Source organism: Callorhinus ursinus, unplaced genomic scaffold (genome assembly GCF_003265705.2).
Source record: "Callorhinus ursinus isolate GAN/ISIS: 27379988/994484 unplaced genomic scaffold, GSC_fseal_2.0 scaffold49, whole genome shotgun sequence".
Taxonomy (NCBI): Eukaryota; Metazoa; Chordata; class Mammalia; order Carnivora; family Otariidae; genus Callorhinus; species Callorhinus ursinus.
The window spans coordinates 10,927,425-10,935,030 of NW_027397111.1; the positions used below are offsets into that span (position 1 = coordinate 10,927,425).

The following is a 7,606-nucleotide window of genomic DNA, read 5'->3' on the forward strand; positions in this document are numbered from 1 at the left end:
GTCGGTTGTTTTTTGGTTTTGTTGACTCTTTCTTTTGCTTTGCAAAAGCTTTTTATTTTGACGATGTCCCAATAGTTCATTTTTGCCCTTGCTGCCCTTGCCTTTGGTGGTTTCTAGGAAGACGTTGCTGTGGCTGAGGTTAAAGAGGTTGCTGCCTGTGTTCTCCTTTAGGATTTTGATAGACTCCTGTCTCACATTGAGGTCTTTCAACCATTTTGAGTATTTTTTGTGTGGTGTAAGGAAATGGTCCAGTTTCATTCTTCTGCATGTGGCTGCCCAATTTTCCCAACACCATTTGTTGAAGAGACTGTCTTTTTTCCATTGGACATTCTTTCCTGCTTTGTCAAAGATGAGTTGACCATAGAGTTCAGGGTTCATTTCTGGGCTCTCTGTTCTGTTCCATTGCCCTATGTGTCTGTTCTTTTGCCAGTACCATACTGTCTTGATGATTACAGCTTTGTAGTAGAGCTTGAAGTCCGGAATTGTGATGCCACCAGCTTTGCTTTTCTTTTTCAACATTCCTCTGGCTATTCGGGGTCTTTTCTGGTTTCATACAAATTTTAGGATTATTTATTCCATTTCTTTGAAAAAAGTGGTTGGTATTTTGATGGGGATTGCATTGAATGTGTAGATTGCTCTAGGTAGCATTGACATCTTTACAATATTTGTTCTTCCAATCCATGAGCATGAACGTTTTTCCATTTCTTGGAGTCTTCCTCAATATCTTTCATGAGCATTTTATAGTTTTCTGAGTACAGATTCTTTGCCTCTTTGGTTCGATTATTCCTAGGTATCTTATGGTTTTGGGTGCAGTTGCAAATGGAATCAACTCCTTAATTTCTCTTTCTTCTGTCTTGTTGTTGGTGCATAGGAATGCCACTGATTTCTGTGCATTAGTTTTATATCCTGCCACTTTACTGAATTCCTGTATGAGTTCTAGCAGTTTTGGGGTGGAGTCTTTTGGGTTTTCAACATAAAGTATCATATCATCTGCAAAGAGTGAGAGTTTGACTTCTTCTTTGCTGATTTGGATGCCTTTTCTTTCTTTTTGTTGTCTGATTGCTGTGGCTATGACTTCTAATACTATGTTGAATAGCAGTGGGGATAGTGGACATCCCTGCTGTGTTCCTGACCTTAGGGGGAATGCTCTCAGTTTTTCCCCATTGAGAATGATATTCGCTGTAGGTTTTTCATAGATGGCTTTTATGATATTGAGGTATGTACCCTCTATGCCTATACTCTGAAGAGTTTTGATCAAGAAAGCATGCTATACTTTGTCAAATGCTTTTTCTGCATCTATTGAGAGGATCATATGATTCTTGTTCTTCCTATTATTAATGGATTGTATCACATTGATTGATTTGTGGATGTTGAACCAACATTGCAGCCCAGGGATAAATCGCACTTGGTCGTGGTGAATAATCCTTTTAAAGTACTGTTGGATCGTATTGGCTGGTATTTTGGTGAGAATTTTTGCATCCATGTTCATCAAGGATTTTGATCTGTAATTCTCCTTTTTTATGGGGTCTTTGGTTTGGAGATCAAGCTAATGGTGGTCTCATAAAACGAGTTTGAAGTTTTCCTTCCATTTCTATTTTTTGGAACAGTTTCAGAAGGATAGGTATTAATTCTTCTTGAAATGTTTCGTAGACTTGCCCTGGGAAGCCATCTGGCCCTGGGCTTTTCATTGTTGGGAGATTTTTGATGACTGCTTCAATTTCCTTAGTGGTTATAGGTCTGTTCAGGTTTTCTATTTCTTCCTGGTTCAGTTTTGGTAGTTGCTACATCTCTAGGAATGCATCCATTTCTTCCAGATTATCGAATTTGCTGGCATAGAGTTGCTCATAATATGTTCTTATAATTGTTTGTATTTCTTTGGTGTTGGTTGTGATCGCTCCTCTTTCATTTATGATTTTTTTTATTTGGGTCCTTTCTCTTTTCTTTTTGATAAGTCTGGCCAGGGGTTTATCAATCTTGTTAATTCTTTCAGAGAACCAGCTCCTAGTTTCGTTGATCTGTTCTACTGTTCTTTTGGTTTCTCTTTCATTGATTTCTGCTCTGATCTTTATTATTTCTCTTCTCATGCTGGGTTTAAGCTTTATTTGTTGTTCTCTCTCCAGCTCCTTTAGGTGTAGGGTTAAGTTGTGTATTTGAGACCTTTCTTGTTTCTTGAGAAATGCTTGATTTGCTATATACTTTCCTCTTAGGAGTGCCTTTGCTGCATCCCAAAGGTTTTGAACAGTTGTGTTTTCATTTTCCTTTGTTTCCATGAATTTTTTTAATTCTTCTTTAATTTCCTGGTTGACCCATTCATTGTTTAGTAGGATGCTCTTTAGCCTCCATATATTTGAGTTTGTTCTGACTTTCCTCTTGTGATTGAGTTCTAGTTTCAAAGCATTGTGGTCTGAAAATATGCAGGGAAGGATCCCAATCTTTTGGTACTGGTTGAGACCTGGTTTTTGACCTAGGATTTGATTTATTTTGGAGAATGTTCCATGGACACTAGAGAAGAATGTGTATTTTGTTGCTTTGGAGTGGAGTGTTCTGAATATATCTGTGAAGTCCATTTGGTTCAGTGTGTCATTTGAAGACTTTATATCCTTGTTGATCTTTTGCTTAGATGACCTGTCCATTTCAGTGAGAGGAGGTGTTAAAGTCCCCCACTATTATTGTATTGTTGTCGATGTGTTTCTTTCTTTTGTTATTAATTGCCTTATATAATTGGCTGCTCCCATGTTTGGGGCATAGATATTTACATTGTTAGATCTTGCTGGATAGACCCTTTAAGTAGGATATAGTGTCCTTCCTCATCTCTTATTACAGTCTTTGGTTTAAAATCTAATTTGTCTGATATAAGGATTGCCACCCCAGCTTTCTTTTGGTGTCTGTTAGCGTGGTAAATTGTATTCCACCCCTTCGTTTCAATCTGGGGGTGTCTTTGGGTCTAAAATGAGTCTCTTGCGGACAGCATATCGATGGGTCTTGTTTTTTTATCCAATCTGATAGCCTGTGTCTTTTGATTGGGGCATTTAGCCCATTTACATTCAGGGTAACTATTGAAAGATATGAATTTAGTGCCATTGCATTGCCTGTAAGGTGACTGGTACTGTATGTTGTCTGTGTTCCTTTTTGGTCTATGTTGCTTTTAGGTTCTCTCTTTGCTTAGAGGAACCCTTTAAATATTTCTTCTAGGGCTGGTTTTGTGTTTGCAAATTCCTTTAGTTTTTGTTTTTCCTGGAAGCTTTTTATCTCTCCTTTTATTTTCAATGACAGCCTAGCTGGATATAGTATTCTTGGCTGCATATTTTTCTCATTTATTGCTCTGAATATATCTTGCCAGTCCTTTCTGGCCTGCCAGGTCTCTATGGATAGGTCTGTTGCCAATATAATGTTTCTACCATTGTAGACCTTTTTAAATATCTTATTGCATTCCTGGGCAAATCTGCTGTCCTGTTTGTGGTCCAGACGAACATAGTCTCCATGAGCCCATGTACTACTTCCTGGCCATGTTGGACTCCATTGACCTGGGCTTGTCCACAGTCACCATCCCCAAAATGCTGGGTATCTTCTGGTTCAAATTCAGGCATATATCTTTTGAAAGTTGCCTTTCCCAGATGTTCTTCATCCACTTCTTCACTGCCATGGAGAGCACTGTGTTGGTGGCCATGGCCTTTGACTGCTGCATTGCCATTTGTAAACCCCTTTGGTATACCCTGATCCTCACCAGCAAAATCATCAGCATCATTGCAGGCATTGCTGTTTTGAGGAGCCGGTACATGGTGGCCTCACTAGTTGTTCTTCTCCTGAGGCTACCCTTCTGTGGCCACTATATCATCCCTCATACCTACTGTGAACACATGGGCATTGCTCGTCTGGCCTGTGCCAGCATCAAAGAGAACATTCTGTTTGCCTTGGCAACATTTCTTTCTTATTATTTGATGTGCTCCTTATAATTCTCTCTTATGTCTGGACCCTCCATGCTGTCTTCTGCCTGCCCTCCAGGGATGCTCGACCTAAAGCTCTTAACACCTGTGGCTCCCACATGGGTGTTATCTTAGCTTTTCTCACACCAGCATTTTTCTCTTTCTTGACACACCAATTTGGCCACAATATTCCTCAATATATCCACATTTTCTTGGCCAACCTATATGTGGTTTTTCCACCAGCCCTCGATCCTATAAACTATGGGGTCAGGACCAAGCAGATTAGGGAGTGAGTCCTGAGGGTTTTCCTCAAGACAGATAGCTAACCGGTCAGAGGTCTTGGAAAGTCTGTGTTAGATTTCATGTTTCCTGCATTGTAGAAAGTAGAGTTACTTTATGTCTAACCTAGTAGGAAGGAGGATAAATTGCAAGGAATATAAGACCAATAATATTATTTATCCAAAAACTGAAACTTTTCTTTAAGAATAATAATGAAAATGTTGGTAATGATATTGAAATTTGTATACAAATCTAATTTTACAAGTACTTCCACTTATTTTGCTGGATACTCAAGATAGTACTGTAAAATATATAGCACTTTCTCCACTTTTAAGATGAATATATTGATGTTTAGAAAAGATAAGTGATTTGTTGTGGCACCTGGGTGGCTCAGTCATTAAGCGTCTTCCTTTGGCTCAGATCATGATCCCAGGATCCTGGGATCGAGCCCTGCATCGGGCTCCCTGCTCCACAGGAAGCCTGCTTCTCCTTCTCTCACTCCTCTTACTTGTGTTCCTTCTCTTGCTGTGTCTCTCTCTGTCAAATAAATAAATAAAATCTTAAAAAACAAAAAGATAAGTGATTTATTCAAATTCCATCATTAGTAGGAAGTAGTCATATAAGCCAAAGAGGTGTCTTCAAGTTGCAATCCTCCTATATTCCAAGGGAGTTATTAATTGAACAGAATGCAGAATAACATTGATAATATCTGAGAGATTATAAACAAGTAATGTGGCAGCTAGAATTATAAAAAAATAATAATATGTTACACTAATATAACATATCAATGTAGTCTAAATGCAGTATACAGATATCAATACACTATTTTATAAACATATATGCATATAGTGTTCGCCATAATCTGACTCAGTAGTTATATCATTTTCCCCTTGTGTATAGGGAAGATGGCATAGTCATGAAATTAGAAATTAAATAAAGGAAAAAGGGAATAATGGATCCTTAAACTGGCTATGCGTTCATAAATTAATATATATTTAATTTATTGGATTATTTCTATAAATGATTTTTATATAATATAATCATTATCTATATGTATCTATCTGTATTAAATTCTGGAATGTTACATTTGTCTATTTTTGAATATTAGAATAGGCAAGGACACAATCTTTTGTCTTTAAGCACTTATTTTTTTTTAGTTTTTTTTTTAAAGATTTTATTTGTTCATTTGAGACAGAGATACAGAGAGAGAGACAGAGAGAGCATGAGCAGGGAGAGAGGTAGAGGGAGAGGGAGAAGCAGACTCCCCGCTGAGCCAGGAGCCCGATGTGGGGCTTGATCCCAGGACCCTGGGATCATGACCTGAGCCGAAGGCAGACGCTTAACCGTCTGAGCCACCCAGACGCCCCTGTCTTTAAGCACTTATATTAGGAAAGTTGGTTCTGAATTAGTTCAGAGAAATAACTAAATTTCAGAGAAATAAACTTTTTGAAAGGTGTAGTCATTAGCTGTTCTATTCACAGAAGGCTCTGAAAGATTTTGGAGGAAGACTGTTTTAAGATGTTGAATAAATACTCTTTATATCTACTTCGTGTGCCATTTATATAGTTAAGGTAGAGAAATAGGCAGTAGACTATACTGATGGAATGCTGAGGAATATATAAAGCAAGATACTTAATTCATCTGTGAGGCAATGATCTCCTGGAGGAAGCAGTCATTATGTCAATCACTAGGTGACCAGATAAAATCAGGATGCACTATGCAGAAATATCTGTGCCTTCTATCCATAGACATTGTAAAATAGTAGAGCACTCTCTGCCCTGGAAGCAGGGAAGCCACAGAGTTTTTTATTTACGAATGGGAAGTTGAGCTGACAGCTTCATTTATGTCTTTTTGCTTTTGAGTTTCCTTAAGAGGAAAGTGTGCTAAACCAGACTTGGTGCAGTTATCAAAAATTCCAAATCACAAATTTATTACCTTAGGAGGAAGTAGGATAAACACTAATGGAGTTGGCAGAGACCAATGCTGAGGCTAGTGTGATGGAACAGGGAGACTAGAAGGCATTTCTAGATTGTTTCATCCTGTCCTGTGTCCAAATATTTTCAAGTACTAGGGTCTAGGCTCCATTTCTGTCCTTTTCCTGTGGTAGGTTTCAGGGAGTGATGACGTGGATCATCTCACTCCTTTGGCTCTAGCTGCAGTTCTAATTGTTATGTGAATCTTCTCTCCTTAGGGGTGGATCAGTGACACAGATCAGGTAGTTATTGGTAGAATTTAGGCTGGGAGATTGTGGAAGTACCTGATGGTTCCATTCTTAGAGAATATTCTCAGACCATGGTAATGTGCCTGAGTCTACTCCAAAGGAACCTATGGGGACATGGCAGTTGCAGGAGAATTTGGAGAGAGACAGAGCTCAGCCTGGTAGGGGGGAGGGTATAGAAAGAAGGAATATCAAGGAATGTTGATAGAGAAAGAGAAATAATCTGATGAAAAGTAAAATGGATAAATAAAAAGGATTTCAAGAGTGAATTGGTAGATACATATTATTTCACAATCACATTCAGAGATAAGTCCCAGAGAACCCAAATATATTTCCATTACTGTTTTTGTCTCTGCATCTTCCTCTGGTTTTGTTTTGTCTTTCTGTCTCTGAATTAGTAGCTGTAACAGTTTAAAAATATGTGTTCTGTGTATGTGTATGTGAGTGCATATGTGTGTATTTAAGTGTAAGTGTGTGCATGTGTTCATAAGAGGGAAAGAGAAGGTGGTGTTTAAATTGGTGTGAATTGAATGTATATTATGTCTCAGCCACTGAACCAGCACTTCTATACAGTGATGGATAAGATTTTTCTCTGACTTTCCTCCTCCAAAATAATTTCTAAATCCATGGGACACAGAGGGACACAACATATATTAATGGGGAAGAGGCATATAATATACATTAACCAGAATGACAAATAGAACATGTGTCAGGTTGGGTGTGATATGCAGGGTTTATTAGGGAATTGCTGAGAAGTATTCCTGGACATTGTGAGTTCTCTGATGAAATTATAAAAAAATGTTCACTAAACATTCTAATGGTGGTAATGAGTAACAGAGAAAGTTTGGCAAAAGAGGGGTGCTCCAGACTGAGGAAATATGAAATAACACTGAAGGTTCAAGGACTTTTCTGATGGACCAATTGATGTAAAGATAAATTCTCCCAGGTGAGTTTTTAGATGCTGGCATTGGCCAAAGAACAGATACCTTTACATGAAAAGCTGAGAAGTTTGAACTGTACCTTGTAGATGATATAGACCTAATGATCCCTTTAAGCAGAGAACAGAGAGAATTGGACTTAAATTTTAGAAAATTATTTTGGCATCCTAAAGAATGGGCTAGAGAGGTATTGATACTCTCAGATAGTTGAGCCTGAACTGTTTCTGTCAGTTGCAGAATTCTGACAA

General features: G+C 38.2%; 1 pseudogene; it reads left to right on the forward strand.

Moving 5' to 3' along the window:
• LOC112806269 (olfactory receptor 52E8-like) overlaps window positions 1–6,945 on the forward strand; it is a 12,776-nt pseudogene extending 5,831 nt beyond the window's left edge.
• Window positions 6,946–7,606: the final 661 nt, after the last annotated feature.